The following is a 24,789-nucleotide window of genomic DNA, read 5'->3' on the forward strand; positions in this document are numbered from 1 at the left end:
TGAATGCCGAGTAGGCATGTGTGTTCCTGAAGCCCTTGGGGGCTGGGAGAGCCTGACAACTTAGCAAACCACGGACCTCAGAGGTCAGGGGGCTCGGACCTGAGGTCCCAGCTCTACCATTTGCTGGCACGTGACCGCGGAAGCCCCTGCGATGATTCTGGGGAAGCAAATCCGGGAAGGTACTGCGTGACGGCTGATGCTCTCTACAATGCCTGGGTAGCGGCCGCTCGGGCGTGCTCTTCAGATGTCCTGCTGTGGGAGCAGAGCTGACCCAATGGTGCCAGGTGCCCCACCGAGGCACGCACAGAGGCCATGTTTCCCTGGCCACTCTCCCCCAACAACTGACACGCCAGCTCACTCTGATGGACCTGGGGCTCTTCCACGGGGGAAGCCTTCGTTCGGGACCCTGCATCGGCCTGGGACGCCTCCCACAAGGCCCTTCCGCCCCTCCTCCTTTCACAGACGGCACACCTGCATCACGGCCCGGGGCTCCCCCCGCCTGTTCCCGCTCCCTCCATCTTTCGCTGATGGGTCCCCACGAATCTCTTGCATGCAAATCATCTGAAGGGGCTTGGGGTCTGCTTCGTGGGAGACCCAAAGTGACATGCCCTGTTGCAGCAGACAGGGCGTGCCTGCGGGCCCGCAGCCCGGCACACAGCAGGGGCTTAATCCATGCTCCCTGCAGGATCTCAGGGCCTAGAGAGGCCCTAAGCCACTGTCACGTCCAGTGCGGCAGGCCTTCTGAGGCAGCTCTGCGTGCAGACGAGGCCTTGAACTGAAACCGCTGCCGGTGGGGGGCTCACTGCTCCCCAAAGCAGCCCATTCGGTTGGGAAGTGGTTTCGGCAGTTCTGAGCGACACTGCCCTCTCTGTCTTCCAGAGTCACAGAGGTGTTCTGGATGGCCTGGGACGGCCCACGGGACAACTGGAGGGAGCCCCCCCACCATTCACGGGACAAGGCCGCAAGCCCCCTTGCCGTCCCCGGTCCCTCTCCTCCAGCGGCCCCTGCTTCCTTCGTGTCTGGGTCCTATGACTGGGTGTCACGTCTGCATGTCAGTGAGACAAGCACAGAGGCCCCGGGAGTCAAAGGCACTGAGTGACGGGGAGATGAACAGGGCAGCCCCTGCCCTAGAGAGCTCCCAGCTACCCCCAACACGAGGCGGCTCCTCACACGCCTCAGTGAACCCGGGGGGCCAGGGGGGCTGGAGACTTTCTGAAGAAGACGCCATGTGTGCTGCCCACGAAGAGCCTCAACCCTCAACCCCCAGCGAGCTCAGGAAGGGGATGTGGGACTCCGGGTGGCGGAGGCGGACAGCCGGCATGCTACACAGGGTACCGCAGCTCCTGGGGCGGGGGCCTGGGGTCACCACACGTGGTTCAGGGTCACACGGGTGACGGGAGAGGTCAAGTGCTCACTACCGTGCTGCACCCGAGCACGTGTTTACACACCAACTACCCTTCCCGTGGTAGTTACAGGCATGGGTTCCCTGCGGTTGCTGTTTTTAACACTTGACATGCAAACTGAACTTGGCATTAACCAAAAAACCCTGTTCTTTTTCCCCCCACTTGAATGGCACTGATCTGTCTCTGCTTATTTTATCACCACTAACAAAGCTGAAATGCAAGAAAATACCCATGTTGTCTACTTAAGATTATTACATCCCTTTGGGAGTTTTGTTTCCATTTTCATAGGATTTTGATTGTTCTCCTGCCTGGACCTGGTCTCTGAGCTCCATGCGGTCTCCGGGCTCCTCTGTGTCTTCACTGGGTATGAAAACTAAGCACTGTCCATGAACTTCACTTGTCTACATCAGTTACCATCTGAGGGCAGCTCAGGCAAATGTTTTTAAAAATATTATTGAATGACGAAGTGAGTTATTTTTAAAAATGTACATACAAAATTGCCTTTACTAAATGAAACCAGACAAGATCCTCCCCCCCCCCCCCAGCAGACCGCACACACTCTGTGCCCAAGCTGACGGGCACACACAGCTCCCACCCTCCCTGGCTCTGAGGCGCCCTGAAGCACATGCAGCTGGAGGGGAAGCTAAGGTCAGGCCTCATGAGGGCTTCTCTCTGGCAGGCTGTCTTTATGTGATCAAAACAACCAGCTGACTGGGGGCGTGGGAAATGCGCTGAACTACCGTCTGGTTTATTCCACCTGACGCCGCATCACCAGCCTGATGGACTTTCTCCCCCACGGGGCCTAACAGGCTGCTCTGAGCAGTAAGTACAACCAGAGTCTTTCTCTCAGAAGAAGGGCTCTCTTGGAACAAGTGGTCCAATCCTTTTGTCATTTGGGCTTTTGTATGGGTGTGTGCACGGGTGTGCATATGGGTACATGTATGGGTGTACATACGGGTGTGTATACGGATGTGCATACAGGTACATGTATGGGTGTGTGTACAGGTATTTGTACGTAGGAGTTTGTAAAAATTGAAGCCTGTCATTTCCCTCCTGGTGGCATGTGCAACATTCGTGAAGCTTTAAACAGCCCTTTTGTCAGAAGCTTAGAGGAGAAAGACTGTGTGACTCTGGGCCTCAGTTTCCCCAACTGTTCAAGGCTAATCTGACCTTGGGAGACCCTCGATAGCAGTGAATACTTGCTGGGCCCAGGCTGTCACTGGCTCACCAGTTAACTCTGTTAGAGCACACATCAGAGACTGCTATTGAATATCTGTTGAAATCCCTCAACCTAAAAAGAAAAGGAGCAGGTGCCTGTGTGGCTCGGTCGTTCAAGCATCTGACTTCGGCTCAGGTCATGATCTCACAGTTCGTGGGTTCGAGTCCTGCGTCGCGCTCTGTGCTGACAGCTTAGAGCGTGGAACCTGCTTCGGATTCTGTGTCTCCCTCTCTCTCTGCCCCTCCCCCATTCATGCTCTCTCTGTCTCAAAAAAATGACTAAACGTTATAAAATTTTTTTAAAAAGGAAAGGAGCAAACTCCACCCCAAAGTTTCTGCACACAACTAGGGATCTTCCTGGACCTGACATGAGAACCTCTCGTGCACCTGGAGATAAAACTAACCCACGGGAGCGGCTTGCCACCCACCCCACAGCGCAGGCGGCCGGAAGTCCGCCTCCCACTCTCGCCCCATCAGTGCTTCTGGAAAAGCGCAGGACACCTGCCCCACCAGCTGTCAGACGTGACACGTCAGGCTGGGAAGGAGGTTTCTGAACTTTTCCCAGGCTCGCACAGACCCTCCATCCCAGCCATGCGCTCTCTAGTGCGGTCAGCTGGGAATCCCTTTCCACCCGACAAGTACGTACCTTTCAGGGCTTATTCAACAGAAACCTCGAGGGCAGAGTATAAATTTGTCAAGCAAGGACAGGGGATGTAAAGCCGAAAAGGGAACAGAGAGGCACAGGGCTCATCACAGAGGCTCGCCGGAAAGCTGAGTCTGGGCTTGGGCACGGAGACCCCCGTGGCGTCTGCACGATCACAGCACTTCTCAGCGTGTCCTGCGCCTCGGTACCCGCGTCAGCGCCCTCTTCCCCACCAGCCTCTTCCCCCTTCCCCTCTGCAACCCCAGTCTGTGCGCGGGACACACTAAGCACTGTTTGTGGAGTACATGACTCCAAGTGGATGAGCGTGTTCAGGATCCTGAGCCCGTGGGAACATTCCATTTACAATCCCGCTCCACTTACGCTGAGAGGGCGAGGAGCTGCCAAATGAAAGCATCTGTTACGGATTACCAACACTGTTCTCCATCTCCTGACGCCCAGGGTCAGAGGGCCGGGAGGCTGCGACTCTGAGCTGGGCCCAGCGCGCACAGTGTACAGTGCCCGGGGGGGCGGCCGTGTCTGCAGGAGCCCCCCCGGCCTCGCCCCCCTGCCTGCCCAGGCCGCAGAGACAGAAGGCCGTTCTGGGCAAGGGCGCTCCGCCCTCCCCAGCTCCTCATAGTGTCAGCTGAGGGTCACTTCTGCAAAGACAGGATCCCACCTCCCGGTCCCCCAGCTCTCGCAGAGCTGCCTGCTCAGCCCAGTGCCCTGACTCGGTCGCCCCCTGCAGACAGAACAAATCACCACACTGTCTGACTCTGTCTCCCGGGCAGGACTGGGAACGGGGTTTGCCTGGGGCCCAGGGCAAGTCACTTGGCACTAAAACCCGGACAGCGGCGGGGAGCCCTACTGGGGGCTGCTTCTGTCTCTCTCACTCAGTAGCCCTCTCAGGGTTAAGCACCTAATAGGAACCTGTGAACGAGGGCGTGGCTGATGGGAGCCGGCATGAACTGGTGCCCACTGCCCGCCCCCAGCGGCTCCCCCTGCTCTTCCATCAGGCTCCTGCCTGCCCGCTCCCCCCGGTTCCTCGGCACCTGCTTGTGCCCCAGGACCACCCCCCCCAACCCTGGGACCTGGCGTGCACGGGGCAGGTGGCTGCTCCGCAGTGCACAGAACTCTCGTCCCCTGTACTGAAGAGACGTGCTGCAACGTCGTACTTCTGGAAACCTCTCCTGTCCCTGACTCTTCCTGCTCCTTGGCTCCCATCTCTCTCCGTAGGCTCCTTGCAGCCCCTCGTGTGAGGTTTTCTACTCGGCGTTTACACGAGGGGTGATTCATGGTGTGGGGCGGGGGGTTCCACAGAAAGGACTCCAGACCTGCAATTATCTGCAAAAGTGAGTGTGCGAGCTCCTTCTGAAGGAGGCTTCTACGGTGTCCTCAAGGGCTCTTTGCTCCAAAACAGATTTTTAAAACCACTTTAAATCTGGGTGCTCCCTGGTGTGAACCACCCAGAACGTCTTCTCTTCATGCTGTGCCTGTGGTTCTCAAAACTGTTTTCCTCAGAGTCTGGTAAGGTGCTTATTAAAATACACTCTGAGCCCCCCTCCTCAGGAAATCCCTGGGGCAGCTGCCGGAGTGCTCTGGCACCGGAGGGTGGGCATCATGATCATTACCGGGTGAAGCCCCTGCTCTGGCAAGGCCAGTGGCCCTTCGCTTCACACTCTACTCCTTGCCTACCTGGTCACGCCCCGCTGCCCTGGCTCATGCTAGTCCCTCTGCCTGGGATGCTTTTTCCAGCCTAGTTTGCCAGTAATTCCTACTCATCCTTAAGCGCTACTCACGTTACTCCCTTTAGAAAGCTCTCCTTGAAGCCCTAGGCCAAGTTAGATGGTCCTTCTCTGACCCGTTAGCGTTTGCTGTGCCGTGGCCGGGAACAGCTCTCACGGCAAGGGCCTCTGCTGGGCATGGATGCCACCAGCTCAAGGACCATTTCCTCAAGACAGGCTTTCCTGTCTTCCCTGAGTTCCTGTCGTACCTGTGTATCTTTGGAGTTCCGAGACAACAGGGCAAGCTCTTGGCTGGTCCCAGGGACCCTCCCTCCTTGCTGTTCCACACCGTGCCTGGCGGAAACCAGTGCGGAAGGACAGCCTGGTGTGTCTAGCCACAGAGGCATCCTCCTGATGCCGGGCCAGTTAAAGTGACCTTCTGGTAGTACTCAGGAAATTAAAGGTGCTTCTTCCTCCTTAAGGTGCTCTCTCCCTCCTCCATCCACAGGTCTGCGTCTTCCCTCTTCTGCAAGCTCAGGTCAAGCGTCACTGCCTTCAGCAAACCTCTGGCTGACGGAACATTCATTCCCATTCCCTTAATAACTACTAAGGGAAAGACACACCGCGAGGTTCTGGGGATGAACGGGACATGTCCTGCCCTTGAGGAGATTATAACTCAGCAGGAAACACACAGTGACAAGGCAGGTTCCCACTAGTGACATCACAGGGAGAACAGGGGGCTCCCTGGAAATAATTCTCTTCCATAAAACAGACCTAATAAAACAGAGGCGTTCTTCTAGATGATGGTGCCCAGTACCCGGCACAGTCTGCGTGCCCAACAAGCATGTGTCTGTCCCTTGCCCCCCTCGATGGCCCTGCGTCTTCTGATCACTTTCAAGCTTTAGTGATCCCTCTTTAGAACTTGCCCTCCTCCAGAGAAGGGGAGCTGCTGGAGGGCAAGCCACAGTGTGAGCCACCCGGTGCATCCCCTCAACCCCCACCCAGAGTAGCACGGTACCAGCACCCTCGCAAACTCAGACTCAGAGGGAGGCTAGAGACAGGTGGCCATAGATAAACATTCCCAAAGCCCAGCAAAAACAGAGTCAGACTCTGAGGCGGCTTGTAACGCTGTGCTTTGCTTACTTTCAACACACAAGCAATAAGAGTGAACTTGAACATGCAGGCTGAGAATCAGCTGGGAGGCAACCCCTCAGCTGGCAGCAGGGCAGCCACTGGGGGTGGGGGCAGGGGTGCAGCCACGGTAGCCTGTTCGGGTGCCCAGTGCAGGGAATCACGTGCCAGGCTCCGCCCCCGCCCCTCAACCCAAGTGCCAAGGCAAGGGGCATGGGGAGGGCCGGCCTCTCCTTGGCCACACCCCAGACTCTCTCCGAAGAATGGAGCGCACACCTGCCCCAGTGCAGGCCCCTGTGTCAAAGCACACATGACATCTCAAGACACTCAACCCTCTCGGGCAAGTGATTACGTGTATCCCTGTGTTACAGGAAGTGGCTTGTCCGGAGTCACCCAGGGGCGGCGGGGACAGACACCACTAGCTGGAACCCTGCCTTCCTTCTTCCTCTGGAGGTCTCTGCCTCTGGCTTCTCAGGCCTCACTCCCTCGGTGCCCCTGCTCACCTTTCAACTCCCCCTCCACGCACACACGCGGCACCCCTCACCCCTAGCCTGCCGTGCAGTGTCCCTGGGGCCCCGGCCCGCAGGGTGCAGGCCCTCCACCCGCTCCACACCAGCTGCTCTCTGCAGAACCATGGCCTAGTCCCCAGAGGGGACAGACTCGCCCTCGCTCCTGTCCTGAGCCCCCTTGCTGCAACTTTCCACCGGCTCCTCTGGCAGTGCTAGCTCTTTTCCTGTGAACAGGGGCAGAGGGAAAGTCTGGGGCGGGAGGGGGGCGCGCTGGTGCAAAACACAGGCCAGGGACGTCCAACCAACACTGCCCCGCGTGGAGGCCGCGTGGGTAGAGCAGGGGATGTGATGCCTAGTCCGAGCTCTGCCCAGGCCCGGCTCGTCGTCCGCTAGCCACGTGGCCTTGGGGGAGCCCGTGCCTGGCTCCGCAAAATGAGGATAACGATCCTTCTGGACTAGGCTTCAGGGAGGCCAGGTCGTGGCGAAGCCTGAGGAGATAAACAGAAGCTGGTTTGCTAACACGATCGGCTGCCAAGCTACCATCTTGAGCAAGAAATATTGGCTCGGTAACAGGTCTGTGTGCGCGGACACTCAGGCGGCGTCGGCACGAGGCGCGTCCCCGCCCCCGGCACTCAGGCGGCGTCTATGAAGGGCGTCCGCGCTCCCCGACACTCAGGCGGCGTCTATGAAGGGCGCCCACGACACTCGGGCGGCGTCTATGAAGGGCGTCCGCGCCCCCGACACTCAGGCGGCGTCGGCACGAGGCGCGTCCCCGCCCCCGACACTCAGGCGGCGTCGGCACGAGGCGCGTCCCCGCCCCCGACACTCTGGCGGCGTCCGCACGAGGCGCGTCCCCGCCCCCGGCACTCAGGCGGCGCGTCCCCGCCCCCGGCACTCAGGCGGCGTCGGCACGAGGCGCGTGCGCGCCCCCGACACTCAGGTGGCGTCGGCACGAGGCGCGTGCGCGCCCCTGACACGCAGGCGGCGTCTATGAAGGGCGCCCACGACACTCGGGCGGCGTCGGCACGAGGCGTTTGCGCCCCAGACGCTCAGGCGGCGTCTATGAAGGGCGCCCACGCCCCCGACACTCAGGCAGCATTGGCACGAGGCGCGTCCCCGCCCCCGACACTCAGGCGGCGTCTATGAAGGGCGTCCGCGCCCCCGACACCCAGGCGGCATCAGTACAAAGTGCGTCCACACCCAGCGCACTCAGGCGGCAACGGCACGATTACTTTTCAGTAATCGGAAATGGTGATTAGATGTAAAATGGTATTTTAGTTGGCAAAGGAAACGGACAATGAGGAAAGATGACCTTAAGCATCCGACTTCGGCTCAGGGCATGATCTCACGGTTCATGAGATCCAGTCCCACGCTGGGCTCTGGGCTAATGGTGGGGAGCCTGGTTGGGATTTTCTCTCTCCCTCTCCCTCTGCCCCTCTCCCGCTTGTGCGGACTCTCTCTCTCTCAAAATAAATAAGCATTTTAAAAAAATAAAGAAACAACTCTAAAAAACCCAAAAAACAAAAAATAGAACCAAAACACAAGAATGCACAAGCACACATTTCACTACCCGTCACAGCTGACAACATCAGCACATGTCATGTAGCTTCTGGAAAATTCCACTATGCACTTGTGAGATATGAGTAAAAAAGGCAAACAACGTCTTAGTGTTATTATAAATACAGTGTTGACTCACCCCCTATAAGGGCTGTTCTCCCGACCACATCTGAGAGCGGCTGAACTACAGCAATGAAAACAGGGTGAGGTCTGCGTACAGTCACACAAGGAAACTCAAATGCTGACTGTCTGAGCCCCATGTTGCAAGCGCGAGAATGCAAAGGAGGCTTTGGGTGAATGAAGCCTAAATTCAGTGTCACCTTTTCTTCCATCCAAATTGGTTGGGAGGGTCAGACAGCTATGTCACCTGCAATGAAAGTGTTTCCCTTTTCTCTGTTCTAATAATGCCACTGTCCCAGATGCTTGGACAGCTCGTCTGCACTTCTCTGTGGAGTCTAGTGAAATCTGGAGAAAACGATCCCACCAACTTCTGACCGAGTCTCATATATATTTTTTTTTAATTTTTCAATGTTTTATTTATTCTTGAGAGAGAGAGAGAGGCAGCGTGAGCAGGGTAGGGTCAGAGAGAGGGAGACACAGAATCCAAAGCAGGCTCCAGGCTCTGAGCTGTCAGCACAGAGCCCAACGTGGGGCTCAAACCCACAAACCACGAGATCATGACCTGAGCTGAAGTCGGACGTTCAACAGACTGAGCCCCCCAGGCGACCCTCAGTCTGATATTCTCAGACTGAACCTGTCTCACACCCACTTCCCCCACTTTCTTTCAAGGCCACTAACACAGCCCTTCCTTGGGGAGCCATCTGATGGTCCGTGTGGACCTCAAGAACATTTACAAATTCCAGTACATGCCTGTGTCCCCACAGTAGGTGATTCTGATCACTGGTGGAGACGGAATGCGTTTCGACACGACCTTGGGCTGGCTGCAGAGGTCCAGCTGGACCAGGGACTGGGGCGGGACGCTGATCTCAGCGGGGAAATTAACAGCCTGGGAATGAGCCCTGGCTGAGCCCCAGCTAACATCCCTCCTTATCAGCACGGCAACTGGCTCAGTTCTACACACATCCCGGTACATGTGGGGACAGGCAGAAATGCGTGCCGCCCCGCCCCGCTGCAGGCTGGGAGCTCCAGGATGAACGAATGGGTGCCCGGTAGGCGTAGGCATGGGTGCCGCAGGGGCGCACAGAGGGTCTCCTGGGTCTCTGGCTGCATGAGCAGTGTGAAACCAGAGACCACAGAGGACAAGCGAGATTAGGAAGCTCTAACCCCACCCTTGACTCTGCAATTTAGGGCAAGGTCCTTTGAGAAGCCGTCGCCAAGCTTAGCTTCTGAGAACACGAGAGATCTGGTTTCACACCCAACTCTGTCAGGCAATGCCTGGAGTGAGTGACCTCTTTGCTGACCCCTGTTCTCATCTGCAGGATGGAAATAACATAGCACCTCAGAAGATGTACAGAACATAATCGGCGTAAGGTGTGGTAAGGAACACTCAAAAAAGGGGAGCTGTTGTCGTTTTTCTTTACGGGTTGTTACCAAAGAAAAACCACTGGATTAGCCCAGTTCTCGGCCACGTCTTGCCCAGGACTCCCGAGGGGCACGACACACTCCCACGAGAACAACCCGGAACCACCACGGTGACGTTTCTCAACCGGAGGCACGCTGGCTTCTCTGGGACAGAAGACGACAGAGAAGTTTCAAGAAGCTCTCCAAATGATCCGGCTACACGCCCTTGGGAGCAGTAAGTGAACAGTGTGACCTCCAAAGGCCTGTTTGACCATAGGCTTCTGAGACTCTCTAACTTGCCTGTGAGGAGAAGACGGCAAGGGAAACACCAGCTCCTCTCAGAGATGGACTTCAACACCGCGCTGCAGAGGCGTGGGCCAGAGGGACTGTGGGCCCGACCCAGGCTTCTCACACCCCTACATGGTCAAGGCCTGCAGAACAAGGCCTGGGCAGCCAACTGACAGGCGGTACCCGGGGCCTCGGCGCCTCCCCTAGCCGGGAGCAAGCGGAACGCCTGCTCTGTTCCGGACTCTTCTCTACCACGCACGCCACGCCAGGAAGTGGCACTGAGCGGCGGCTCTGGCAGCCCCGGCATCTCCAGGGTCATAACACAAACACAATGAACAAAATGCGGCAACTGGAGAAATGTGCATCGTCTTTGCATCTGTGAGCAAAACAGACAAAACCCTCCCCTCCCGGAGCTTACATTCCAGAAGGGTGGAGAGAGTCCGACAATAAAAACAGTAAGCAAGTTCGGGGCGCCTGGGTGGCTCAGTTGGTTAAGCGTCTCTTGGTTTCGGTTCAGGTCAGGATCTCACGGTTTTTTGAGTTTGAGCCCCGCGTCAGGCTCTGTGCTGACAGTGCAGAGCCTGCTTGGGATTCTCTCTCATTCTCTCTGTCTCTCTCTCTCCCCCTCTCTGCCATTCCCCTGCTCATGAGGTCGCTATCTCTCTCAAAGTAGATAAACAGACTTAAAAAACTTTTTAAAAAAATAGTAAATAAGTTTGCAATGTGTTGGAAGGCGAGGAGCCTTTAGGAAAAACACAACAGCCAAGCACAGCCCAGGGCAGGAGGGAGACAGGGAAGGGATTCCGACCCGCTGGCTCCACTGGAAAGGGGCGCACACATTCTCTCCCGCAGCCTTTCCTGCTGCTCTGTCAGATCTGCCCGTTCGCACTCGCTGCAGTCTTGTTCAACCAACATTTACTGGGAGCCTGGCTGCATGGGCCCCAAACCCCGATGGACCCCAGCTAGCACCCCGGCTGTTTATATCAATCCCCCACCCCCACTGTGGCAAAAGAAACCCCGGGCCCCCCAAGTCAGGTCTGATTCACTTTCCTTCGCACCCACATCTGACCCACTGGGATGTCCTGGACCCCGTCCCTCGGAAGCGCATCCCGGATCCAGCTACTTCTCCCCACCCACCCCTAGCCCAATCCCCCTTCCCCCATTAGCTGCAGGACCACAAGAGCCCCAGGAGGCCGCCCTGCCTCCACTCCTGCCCCCATACAGAGCACTGTCCACCCAGTGGCCCGAGTGATTTTCCTGAAACCTCTATCAGATGCCTTTCCTTTTGCTGAAAACCCTCCGAAGACAATGACTCACACCCGGTGGCTCGGTGTAAGGGGGCCTGTCTACTTCTCCGCCCTCATCTCCTTCCCTCCCCCCAGTTCAAGTGGCTTCAGCCTTCCTGTCCTTTGACCCCCGAGCCCACCAAACTGTTTCCATCAGGGGACCTAACACTTGCCCCCACCTCCTGTTTCCATCTTCGGCTTTTTGCAAGGCCGCCTTGTGGCTGATCTCGTGACCTTGCGGCTGAGGTGTCTGAGTAAATGTCCCCAGCGTGGGCACGGGGTAAGGTGATGGCCGTTACTGGCCACCAGCCTCTGGCGCTGTTTGGTCTCTCTCTCCTCTGTGGTTTATGGTTTCTTGACTGTGTCCCTGCCCCCAGCAGGACCGCCTGCCCTGTTCGGCCCCCAGGGCAGCCCCGGGGGACGCCGGCTGGGACGCTTGCTCCTTTCCTTTTTCGCATCACGCCCTCTCCTTCCAGGCTGCCCTGAGATCCCACTCTCTCCTGGAAAGTCGTTCCTGACAGCCCCAACTTCTCAACTCCCGTCACCCCTCCAGTCCACGCTCACCACCGTGCGGCCCTGAGGACTCGTGGGCTCTCTGTTTCTGAGTGCTGTCCCCCCAGCCCGCGCGTCCCCGCGTCTCTGAGCAATGACTGGCTCTCAGTCAGCGTGGAAGGGCAAAGAACAATGCATTTGGGGTCAGGGGCTGTGAGCTCAAGGCTAGACTTCTTGGCGAGTCACTCCTTCTCTGCCTTGGTTTCCTCTGCGACATGGAAACAAGAGAAACGAGACTGGCCGCCCCCAGGACCTCAGGAGACACTGCAGGGCAAGGGCGCCGGCGAGGGCAGGCCGCGGGCTCCGCACACTCCGGCTCCCAGCCCCCAGCGCAGCGCTCGGACGGCCAGGGCTGGGCCTGGAAGCCGAGTCTTCATGATTCGAAGGCCCCGTGACCCCACCCCAGGCCCGGCGGCGACTTAGGAACCTAGATGTATACGCCAGTGTGTCAGCAGGAGGAAAACCGGAAAGTTCGCGGGTCTTCCAGCTGCTGTGCTGGTGGCTCCCGCCCCTGCCCCGCCGAGCGCTGCGTGCGGAGGGACGTGCAGGCGCCCCGGGCTCCGGGTCTGGTCGGGCCTCTTCCTCACTCCCCGGCCACGTCCTGCCCGGACTCCTGGGCTCGGGGCCTCCACTTCTGGTCTGCGCGCCTCAGAGCTGCGTTCATCAGGCAGTTCCCAGACTTCAAAACCATCCTCGCCAACAAGACCCACTTCTTCCCTCAAAGAAACACTGAGGGAGCTTTAAAAAGATGAAAGAGACGTGGTTCGGCTGAAGGGGAGGGTAAGAGGCCGGCAGCCCCGCTAACCCTGATGATCTACTGTAGGGAGGCTCCTAAGGGCCTTTCAAGGTGGAAAATTCCAAGACTCTGACGATTTTACAAGAACTTTAAAAACCTGTTTTGCTTCCTCCCCAGTTCCTCTGACACCCCTTTCCGCAAGCAGCAGGTGACAGGACAGAGAGAAGGGCCTGAGCTTTTCACACTAACTCACCTGCTGAAACTGCGGTCCCTGCCCTCCTTGGAAGTTCACATGCTTTTGAAATGCAAGTTTTCTGCTCTCCACCGCCACCCCCCTAAGTCCTCTAAAGTTGTAGGAAAATCGCTAAAATGACAGAAAACCGGCTGCAAGGGACCAGGAATAAAGCCAGCATAAAGAAGACAGCATGTTCTCCTGGCCCCGGCGGCTCTCGGCCTAGAGGGAAGGATTCCGGAGGCCTGGCCAAGGCGAGGCCCCCCCACCAAATCCCCTCTGGTGCTGAGCAGAAGCGGCGGCCACGACCTCCCTACTGTAGGGCCAGTGTTACCGCCTCACTGTAAAACGTCACCACAGTGCCTGTGCTGCGCCCTGGAAAAGGCCCGAGGCGCGGCCCTCCCGCCTCTCCCGGCCACGCGGCCCTGGGCAGGTGCCACCGCTTTCCAGAGGCTGGGCCTCCTCACCCACAAAACAGGAGAGATGGCACCGCCCTGATCAGCCCCACAGGGTTGAAGCGACATTCTGGCAACTGAGCGGCACCTTGTAAGGTGAGGGATTCTCATTTTCTGCTAAGGCACAAACTTGTGAGGAGTCAAGTCAACGCCAAACACCCCAGAGGATAAAGCTGTCTTATCACCTACCATGTTTCATGGGGTCACGGGGGGGAGTGCCCCCCCATCTTTAGAGAGCTCACTCACGACTAGATGCGAGCTGGGCGGACGGGCTGCCGCCCACACACGAGCGGAGCAGCAGGGCCGAGGGACCGAGGGACCAAGTCAGTCACCAGGCCCTCAAACGGGTCAGGATTGCACAATCAGTTGGGGAAGTTTCTATTAGAAAAGGGACATCGCGCTTCCCTCTTGGCCCCAACGTTGAGAGAAAACGATCTGTTTTCAGGCCATTCCAGAGAGAGGAGTCAAGGACGTCAGAGCCAAACCATGAGCCCTTTAGAGCTTTCAGACCTCCCTCCATAACCTGAGGCGGATGTTTGACTTCTGAGGGGGGCTTTCAACGCAGAAGCCATTAAAGATAGCAGACAGTAAGAGACACGGGCCAGCAGATGGAGAGAGCATGGATGGGCTCGGTCACTGACTTGCTGTGTGACCCTGGCTAAGTCCCTTGCCCCCTGGTCCTCGATGCCCCCATTAGCATAACAAGGCGATCTGAGATGGTTTCCGTGGGCCCTTCAGCTCTACACCGTTGGGATTCTAGGTCTCCTCCAGAAACTCCTCTGTCCCCTGCTTGGTCCCCATACTCACCCGGGGGCCATGGCTGAAAGGCTCCAGCCCAGGGAACCCGGAGGAGCGGAGTCCTGCACCCCACCGGCTGTGCCGACCGGAGGACCACAGACCCTGGGAGCAGAGCAACTTGATTTTTTAGACTCTACTGAAAACCAAACAGGAAAAGGAAGCTGAACCAGCGGCAGAGGGGAAACAAACCCCAGTTATAAAGTGAAACCGAGGTAGAAAATAGAGAAACGAGGCTCACAGCGCGGAGCCCCACCAGCGTGGGCGGCCGAGAGCCCCGCCACCCGAGACTCGCAGGCCGGGGCCCCAAGCCCAGAAGCACTTCCTGCGAGGGTGCGGTGGCGAGCCTGGCGCCGGGCCTGCGGCGGTGCTGGCTGCCCCCCCAGCTCGGTGACTCCCCGCTCAGCCTCAGCCGCCTGAAAGGTCTAGACCCCTGTAAAGGCTTTTATGAAAAGGCCCTGAGGAAACTCAGAAGTAATGTCACCCGTCCTCTGGAGGATGCAAGGCTACGTGGCAAGGCTGTCCTAGCTGCTAAGGGTTTAGTACTGACTCTGGTATCAGTTTTGTAACCCTGCTGGGGAGACACTTCTGACCGTGAGATCTCAGTTGGCGGCCAAGGGCCTACAAGGCCAAGAAATGCGTGGGGACACAGGAAACCACTCCGTCCCGTCCCGTCACTTGTTCGTTAAGTGGCCCTGGGGCTTCGGTTTCCTCACCTGTGAAAAGGGCGAACAACCCTTTTCACTGCCTCCACTGGGCTCTCGTGGAGATGAGGCCCATTCCCAGTCCTTCGCTCTGGATTAACTGGGGCCACAGAAAGTCGGGCCTCATCCCAGAACCAAGAGACAATGACTGAGAAGCTAATGAATAAAGGTAACATGTTATGACTGATATAGTGAAAAACAGCTGCACAGAGTAGTGTCGGAGGGCAGTTCTAGATGGACAGCTAGAAAGTAATTTAAAGGTCGAAAATGTATTTAAAAAATGTTTTTTGATGTTTATTCATTTTTGAGAGAGAGGCAGAGAGACAGAGAACATGAGCAGGGAAGGGGCAGAGAGAGAGACACAGAATCTGAAGCAGGCTCCAGGCTCTGAGCTGTCAGCACAGAGCCCGACACGGGGCTCGAACCCACACCCCCCAAGATCATGACCTGAGCCAAAGGTGGATGGCTAACTGACTAGGCCACCCAGGCACCCTGAAAATGCATTTTAAAAGGCTTTCAAAAATACACATTTCCTTTTGAGCACTGCTTTAGGCGCAAACCACAAATTTTGACATATTGTGCTTTTCATTTTCCTTTAGTTCAAAATATGTTCTATTTTTCCATATGATTTCTTTTATCTATGGGTTATTGAAAAGTATTTTAATTTCTAAATATTTGGCGTTTTTAAAGTATCTGTTATTGTTACATACTTCTAATTTAATTCAAATTGTGGTCAAAGAACATAATTAGTGTAACTTTTTGTTTTGTTTTTCCTGGTATGATTTCAATCTTTTTTTTTTTTTTTTAAGAGGGAGGGGCACAGAGAGAGTGAGAGAAAGAGAGAATCCAAAGCAGGCTTTGCATTGTCAGCATAGTGCCCTATGTGGGACTCAAACTCACGAACTGTGAGATCATGAGCTGAGCTGAAGTTGGCCACTTAACCAACTACGCCACCCGGGCACCCCTGATATCAATCTTTTAAAATTTATGCAGACTTGTTTAATGGCCCAGTGTGAAGTTTCTCTTGGTGAATGTACTGTGTGCACAGGACATGGGTACAGCCTTCTAAGAACGTCAATGAGGTGAACTGTGGTTCAGATCTAAGTCCTTACTGGTTTGCTGTTGATTTGTTTTTGTCTAATTGTTCTATCAACTGATGAAAGAAAGGTTTAAAATCCCCAACTGGTGATGTGTCTACTATTCTCTTTAATTCTGCAATTTTTACATCTTGCATGTTGGAGCTCCTGTGGGATACACACTCTTTTGTAACTAAGATGTCCTCCTGATGAACTGACCCTTCGATCATAGGAAATGTCCCTCGTTACCAATGGTAACAGTCTGCCTTTAAGTTTACTTTATCTGGTACTAACATAGCCGTGCAGGTTTTCTTATGCTATTTGCCTGATGTTTCGTTCTCCATCCCGTACTGGCTTTCTGTTGCTGCTGTAGCACATTACTGCATGCTGACAGTTTATCACACATATTTATTACCTCAGTTGTGTAAGATAATAGGTCTGAAGTCTGACATAAAGCTCACAGGTCTCACTGAGCTAAAATCAAGGTGTTGGAAGTGCTAGATTTCCCTGTGGAGCCTCTAAAGGAGAATTTCCTGGCCTTTCTCAGCTCCAAGAGGCTCCTCCTCTGCCTGCAGAGCCAGGAGTGTGGAACGACTACCACTCCTCTTCCACCCTGACATCTATGTCTGACCAGAGCCAGGAAAGGTTCTGTACTGCAGTCGCTTCTTTTGGCCCTATCTGAGGGGTCTTTGCGGGGGGGGGGGGGGGGGAGGGTTTGAGGTATAACTGACAAAAACCATATATACATATAAACATATAACTTATCTATATTTGAAGTGCATGGCTTGATGCTTTGATAGATGTATACACTGTGAAATAATCACCACAGTCAAGCTAACTAACACGTTCATCACATGTAACTCACACAGTTACCATTTTCTTTTGTAGGTTCTCTGCTTTTAACGACTCATGGGATGAGACCAGCCTGCTAGATGATCAGAATAGTTGGCTCCTCTCCAGGTGCATGCTCTGCTCATGTCTGCAAAGCCCCCTGGGCCACATAAGGTAAAGGTTCACAGCCTGGGGATTCGGGTGGGATGGTAGTGGCACTCTGCCTACGACACATCCTTTTACTTCCAACCTCTTGTACTTTTGTGTTTAAAGAGTGTCTCTTGTAGACAGTATACAATTGAACCTTGCATTTTCACCTCATCTGACAATCTCTATCTTTTAACTGCAGTATTTAGTCCATTTACATGTAATTTATTGATACGGTTGGATATAGGTCTACCATTTTGCTATCTGTTTTCTGTTTGTCTCATCTGTTTTGGTTTCCCTATTTCCACATTCTTTTGGATAAATTACTTTTTAGAATTCGATTTTAATTTCTCTATTGACTTTTTAGCTATACCTCTTTACATTATTATTATTTTAATGTTTGAGAGACAGCACGTGGGCAAGCTGCAGAAGGGCAGAGAGAGAGGGAGTGAGAGAATCCCAAGCAAGCTCCACAGTGTCAGTGCAGAGCCCGATACAGGGCTCAATCCCACACTGTGGGATCATGACTTGAGCTAAAATCAATATTTGGACGCTTAACTGACTGAGCCACTGAGGGGCCCCTTCACATTATTTTTGAGAGGTCTTTCTAGGGATTGCAATATACATTAACTTTGTACTGAGATTACATTAACTAGGGATTGCAATATACATTAACTTTGTACTGAGATACATTAACTTTTTGCTGAGATTCTTAGGTGTGTAAGTTAAGGTTTTGCAGCAAATTTGGGAAGGTTTTGGTAATTATTTCTTCAAACATTATTCTTCTGCCTCATCCCCTCTCTCCTCTTCCTCAAGGATTCCAATCACACACATGTAGACCTCTTAGAATCATCCCCCAAAGTCACCAAGGCTCTGTTAATTTTCCCCAATATTGCTGCCCTGGTTTTCAGATTAGATGATTTCTATTGATCAGTATCCAAGTCCGCTAACTCTTTTTAATACAATCTCTGATCCGCTTTTGTGGATCTCATCTGGTGAATTTTAAAATTTCACTTCTAGTACTAGAATTTCCATTTGGTAGAATTTTTTTTACAATTTCTATTTCTCTGTATGTTCGCTCATTTTATCCATCTTCTAAGTCTCTGAACATATTTATAACAGCAACTTGGAAGCACCTGCCTGCAAATTCAAACTTAAGCATCACTTACAGGTCTACTGACTGCTTCTCCCCTCACATCTTCTGGCTCTTTATATGTTCGCTGATTTAGGACTGTATGTTAGACATTGTTATGACACGCTGCCGAGAGTCTGGGTTATACTGGCTTCCTTTGAAGGTACTGACTCTGTCCTAGCAGGCAGGTAAATGACTGGAAGATTCTATCAGTGCTGTCAAGTGTGTATTAATTCTTTCTTAAGTTCTATTTCCATTTTGAACTTAGCCCTAGAGGGTAGCCCTTACTCAAGGGCACAGTCCTTACTCCTAAGGTAAGGCTGTTCCGGGGTCTTGGCTGAATGCCTGAGGTGTTCAGTGAGCTCTCTTCGCCAAGGCTGACTAGAACCTCCAACAGCTCGCAGCAGTGCATGAACTTTGGCATCATCATTCAGTTCTTAGCCCTACCGCAGGCCCCTGAGACAGTCTCATTCCACACATGCATGGCCGGCCAGCCCTTAGCCAACTATCCAAAGTGACTCCCTCCACCAAACTCTGCTCTCCCTTCTCTTACCATGAGGCTTCCTCTTCTCTATTTCTCTGCCCTGCAACATCCAGCTAGTTCAGAAGCCTGGAATTCCAATATGTATCTGCCTTCTGAGCTCATTAAGATCACCTTTCAGCTGGAGCTCCACCACTTTGTGCCAAAATGAGAAAGAGCCCCGAGGCACAAAGCCAGAGTCACTGTGGGGCTCATCATATTTCTTCACTCAAGAATCGGAGTCCTGTGCTACCTGTCGCTGCCTGGAAACAACAAGGATTTAATATCTTATGTGAATTTAAGTATCCTTACAGTCAGGCGCTCTGTATATTTTGTTCGGTTTCAGTGTTTTGGTCAAGAGAGCAAGTCCATGATCATTACGGTGTCATGGCTTGAAGCAGAAGTCAATGATAATTATGAAACTACCAATCTTGTTTTCATTTTCTGAGCACTTCCTGAAGATGTCAGCCTGAGGGTAAACATCTTCACTGTGAGAATGTGCCTTTCACTTCCATCCTTCACCTCCTCTGTCCTCCAGTCATGTGACAACTGTCTTTTCTCAGTTTCGGTAAGTAGATGAGAAGGAAAAGTGAATCTTCTGAGGGCATTCTTTTAACTCTGTCATCTAACTTCAATGAGGCGCTTGGGCAAAATTATGAGGAATAAGAAATGTGGGAAGATTTGTGGCCAGGGTGTTAGAGGAGATATGGGTTCTTGCCCATGCTTTCTCACACATCCTCGGGCATTTACATCTTCACTCTCTATCATGGTTTCCTTGTTCAATGAAAGGACTGGCCATACTAATAACTGTGAACTGCAGGCACAGCACCAATTCCTACAACAGAAAATGCCAGCAAAATAGGATAGGAGCTGTTAACATCTGAAGAGCAATTCAGTGAGAGAGTTAAGGAATGTCCTGTTTCAGGGGTACCTGGTGGCTCAGTCGGCTAAGCATCTGACTCTGGACTTTGGCTCAGGTCGTGATCTCGTGGTTCATGAGTTCAAGCCCTGCATCGAGTTCTGCACTGACAGTGGGGAGCCTGCTTGGGATTCTCTGTCTCCTCTCTCTGCCCCTCCCCCACTCATATTCTCTCTCTCTCTCAAAAATAAACTTAAAAAAAAAAAAGAAATGTCCTGTTTAAGGCAGCACCTTATAATGTATTACTACATTACTCAGCACTTAGTACACTGGGATGAGGTAGGTACAGGGTAGACATTGACTGCACGATGAATATGTGAATGAATGAATGAATGAAAGGGAAGGTCACCAAATCTCACACAGGATACTAAACGCTAAGGCATTTGGCTCTACATCTTGAACATAGTAAATACTCAGGAACCAACAACTGTACTGACTCAAATTGAAAGAGGGGTTTTCATGTGTCTAGATCCCAACAGAGAGCAGACATTGACTGCATGATGAATATATGAATGAATGAATGAATGAAAGCAAATCAGGGAGCTACACTAAAGGGCACTTCACTGAGGAGATCGAACTCAAAGAGGTGCTGTGTGGCTCGGGAAAATTATCTAATTTAGTCTCCTTTTCTGTAATTGGACTGCTCTCTCTTCTGCTCTCTCTTGGTGGGATGTGTGAGCATAAATGAGTCTTTGACTAAGAAATACAGAAAAAAATTATGCTCTATACTACTACTGGTTTTTCATGAAATTTGTGCTTTTAAAAAAAGAGCGTTCTGAGTAGAAGGTCCTCATGTCCTAGGAACAGAGAAAAAGGGGACGGAGAAACGGCTACGAGAATTAGTTACCATCACTGACACATGAAAACCTATTGGCAATGCCGCGTGACCAAGCGCAATCAGCCCTGGGTTTGCCCTTCACGATCCACCTCCTCAGTGTTTACTGCCCCCCCCCCGCCCCCATGCAGACAAAACCATTCCTGCCGTTGTGTTTCTTCTCTATTTTACAATGTGATCAATTTAACTGTCACAGATGATTGTTCTTTAGGGAGGGGCTACCACGTTTTCTTCTTTTACAACCAGTTGTGCTCGGCACAATTCCTGGTATACACACCCGGCGTTCAGAAGGTTTGTTAAGCTGTTCTGCTGAAGACGGGTCCTCAGGGTAGACAGAGGATGCTGATATGGTCTGGTTTTTCAAGTGTCAGCATTTGGAAAGGGAATGTGTGAGCCTCGCACGCGCACCGGGCTGCTTTGCCCCGAGGAGAGAAACTTCTATCCCAACCAAGCTCCTGGCCAAACTCATCTGCAGCATAAACAGACATTATGACTGCTTGGCCAAATGAATGCTCTAAGGAAACAACGGTGAACTCACAGAGGGGAGGGAGGTTAGAACATCTCGGTTAGAAGTGCTTGCACTTCTGTCGAAAGAAAAACAACAAATGAAGCAACCAGTGATACATAACAAATACGTATTTCAACTTTGTCCCAGTTTCTGGCCGACAGCTGTCCCCAAACCCCTGGAATTTCTAAAGCGTAAAGGTCATGGGGGCATCCTGTCTGATAGTGTTTGGCCTCTGTCCTTACTTCCTGAACTAGGTTCAGTGTGATCGATGTGACATGGGCACTCGTGTCATTCGTAACAACCCACACACCTGGTGCTGGCAGTGAAGCTGTGCTGTGGTAATGACAGAGGCAAGGAAACACAGAAATGGGTATCTTCTGAAGGCCTACCCTGTGGGAAACGGAATTTTAAAACTTAGCAAGTATAAGAAATGCCAACGGAGAGAAGGAGATACGACATGAGGTGGGAATGGGCAAGGAAGAAGAAGAACCAAGTGATTTTCTTTTTCAGTTGTAAAACTATAATTGTTGGGGAACCTGGGTGGCTCAGCTGGCTGAGTGTCCGACTCTTTATCTCGGCTCAGGTGATGATCCCAGGGCACACTGCCTAAAAAGGAAGTGGTGACACAGGCTGTGACATGAATGAATCTTGACAACGTGATGCTAAGTGAGAGCAGCTGGCCACGAAAGGGCACACATCTGATTCCCTTTCTAGGAGACCCCCAGACCAGGCAAATTCACACAGGACACAGATTCGTGTTGTCCCGGGTGGCGGCAGCAACGTGTGCCCGGGTCTCAGTTTATAAAGGTGGCTGAGTGATGACGATGCCGTGGAAAGAAGAGTCTGATGCTACCCACAGGCCACCCCCCCCCCCGCCACCATGAACAAGCGATGTGGTACTGGCCACCGGTGCTGCTGGGGGGGGCCAGGAAGAGCAAGGGGAAAGCAGAGACCATGGCCTTTCTTGGGGTCTCTGTGGGCAAGGTGGGGCAGGGTAAGCGGAGGAGAAGTGCTAGTTTGAATCGTTCCAGCAGCCTTGAGGGGACAGGTCCCCCTTGTCTGGGTTTGCTCGGGGCAGGAGCAGTCCTGGCTTCCAGGCCTGGGGGTCTGATAAAGGGGGTGCTGGGGGTGTGGACTGATATGCGCTGGACTGTACATGAAAAGTGGCCCCACCACTAATTTACGGTCTACAGGAATTAGCCAGGGTGTGAGGGCTCTCTCCCCGGCCAGCATCCTGCCCCCCCGCAAGATGTCAAATGTCAAAAATATAATTAAGGGGGGGGGAGGCATGGGAACCAGTACGGAGGTTCCTTTGCGGGGGATGAAAAGACCTACAAACTGGGCCGTGGTAATGGCCGCACAGCGCTGTGAATGTACGTGGCACCGTGGAGCCGCGGAATGAAACAGCTTTAAAAACAGTTCAAAGAATCGGGGGAAGCAAACATCTAGTAAGGTTTTTTATTGCCTGAGGTTTAATTGTCTTTGATAAGCAACAATGGTAATCATAACCATTTTTTAAAGCAGGTGTATCTATAACTGAGGACAGAAATTCCGGATACACTAACTTTTGTGAGTGTGGGTATGAGCCTATGTGGAGCAGAGGAAGTTAAGGGACACGGACAGGGACATGGACAGACGAGGCGGCCCTGGACATCGAGAAGTCTTAAAACAATGACAACAGGGGCGCCTGGGTGGCTTAGTTGGTTAAGCATCCGACTTTCACTTGGGTCATGATCTCGTGGTTCGTGGGTTCAAGCCCCGCGTCGGGCTCTGTGCTGACTGCCAGCTCGGAGCCTGGAGCCTGTTTCAGAATCTGTGATTCCCTCTCTCTCTGACCCCCCCCCCCCGCTCATGCTGTCTCTCTCTCTCTCCTAGAAATAAATAAAACATTAAAAAAAAATTAAAACAGTGACAACGGAACATGAGCACAAGCACGGGGTCACAAGAAGTTAGGAGGCACAACCGGGAGAATGAAAACAGACTGTCCGGTTTTGAATTCAACTGAAGAAAACTTAATCTATACGGTCCAGACGGTGGGGCAGGAGGAAAAAAAGGGAGAAAAAGCATTTTAAAAATACAGAAAATACAGAAGAAGACAGAAGTGAGTGCTATTACCCTCATCTCCTAATTTCTTCTGCTTGTGTTCCCTCTAGAAATATTTCAGAGAATTATGTATCCTGTTGCATATTTTTTAGGTGGCAACTATAAGTTTTCCTGGTAAGTTTAGATGGTTGCAAAGGATTTAACATTTAGAAACACTATTTGTGGTTTATGTGCATTAAGTATGTCAAATTTATAAGTGCAATTTAATATGTGAGCTTAAGCTCTTTTTTTAAGATTAAAAAAATGTTTTTAATGTTTGTTTATTTTTGAGAGAGAGAGAGAGAGAAACTCAGCACAAGTGGGGGAGGAGCAGAGAATGAGGGAGACACAGAATCAGAAGCAGGATCCAGGCTCTGAGCTGTCAGTGCAGAGCTTGATGTGGGGCTCGAACTCACAAACTGTGAAATCATGACCTGAGCCAAACAAAGTCGGATGCTTAACGGACTGAGTCACCCAGGCGACCCTATAAGATTTTATTTTTAATTAATCTCTATGCCCCCACTGAGCAGAGATTAGACAGGCTCAAACTCACAACCCTGAGATCAATAGTCACAGGCTACTGGCTGAGTCAGCCAGGTGCTCCCAGGCTCTTTGTTTCTTTCTTTCTTTCTTTTTTTTACATTTATTTATTTATTTATTTAAAAAAAAATTTTTTTTAATGTTTTGTCCATTCTTAGGAGAGAGAGAGAGAGACAGCGTGAGCAGGGGAGGGTCAGAGAGAGAGGGAGTCACAGACTCCGAAACAGGCTCCAGGCTCCGAGCTGGCAGTCAGCACAGAGCCCGACGCGGGGCTCGAACCCACGAACCGCGAGATCATGATCTAAGCGAAAGTCGGACGCCCAACCGACTAAGCCACCCAGGCGCCCCTACATTTATTTATTTTTGAAAGAGAGAGAGAGAGAGAGCACGCCTGAGTGTGCTTGCGCACGCACACACAAGTGGGGGAGGGGCAGAGAGGCTGACACAGAATCTGAAACAGGCTCCAGGCTCTGAACTAGCTTGTCAGCACAGAGCCCAACGTGGGGCTCAAACCCACAAACTGCGAGATCATGACCTGAACAGAAGTCGGACGCTTAACTGACTGAGCCACCCAGGCGCCCCTAAGCTCTTCCAATTCATGACAAAGGTCTGCCATAAAACATGCAGCGCAGGGCCTGTTTACTCAATCTAGCTGACTCAGATTTACTTGCTATCAGAAAAGTTTGGACTGATTTTCCAAATCAAACATGCTTATACACATCAAAGTGAGAGCATACCACCTAGGAAGTCTTTGCGTTTTTACAAGTTTATTTGTTCTGAGATGGGGGGAGGAGGGGCAGAGAGAGGGAGAGAGAGAATCCCAAGCAGGCCCCTAGCTGTCAGTGCAGAGCCAGACACGGGGCTCGATCTCATGAACCAAAATCAAGAGTTGGACGCTTAACTGACAGAGCCACCCAGGCGCCCCAAGTCTTTACTTTTGAACAGACGACCTAACAGATGCGGTGTGGCGCTACGCCATGAGTTGGTGGCCTTGCTGAAACAAAAGCTGCCCTCTGCCATGTTCTCCACGGCCGCCTCCTCTGCTCCCGAGAGACCCCCTCCTCACCCCCGTCTAGGCCACTAACTGCTTCCTCCAGTTAGTCCTCTGTCTGGTCTGCTGAGGGCTGGGAGAGCCCGAGGCACTGGATCTCCCTGAGATCTGGAGAGGCGATGCGCCCTTCTGCTGCAGTGAGAGCAGAGGACTTGGGAAGGGGGGCCAGCACGCAACGGGCACGCTGTCAGACAGACCCAGTCAGCAGGGAGAGGGTACGGAAGCGGGGACTCCGGCGATGGCTTCCTTCAAACCGTCCCAGCCGTTGGAGCCCTGGGACCACACGGGGCCCGGTTTGGAGGCAGCTGTACTCATGTTAATAGTAGTGACCCACCTACCACAGACTGGTTAAAAGTCACTGGTCAGGAGACACGCGCTGTGGGATACGACAGAAAAC

General features: G+C 52.9%; 1 protein-coding gene and 1 long non-coding RNA gene across 2 annotated transcripts in view; one reads left to right on the forward strand and one right to left on the reverse strand.

Moving 5' to 3' along the window:
- The window catches only part of EVL (Enah/Vasp-like), a 141,405-nt gene that overhangs the window by 56,617 nt on the left and 59,999 nt on the right, over positions 1-24,789 (reverse strand).
- Positions 1,717-4,119, forward strand: LOC120245746. Its single transcript, XR_005531865.1, has 3 exons — positions 1,717-1,767; positions 2,083-2,225; positions 2,929-4,119. It is a non-coding gene; the product is annotated as an uncharacterized LOC120245746 (long non-coding RNA).

This window comes from Hyaena hyaena, unplaced genomic scaffold, assembly GCF_003009895.1.
Source record: "Hyaena hyaena isolate Hyena2069 unplaced genomic scaffold, ASM300989v1 scaffold_427, whole genome shotgun sequence".
Lineage (NCBI taxonomy): Eukaryota > Metazoa > Chordata > Mammalia > Carnivora > Hyaenidae > Hyaena > Hyaena hyaena.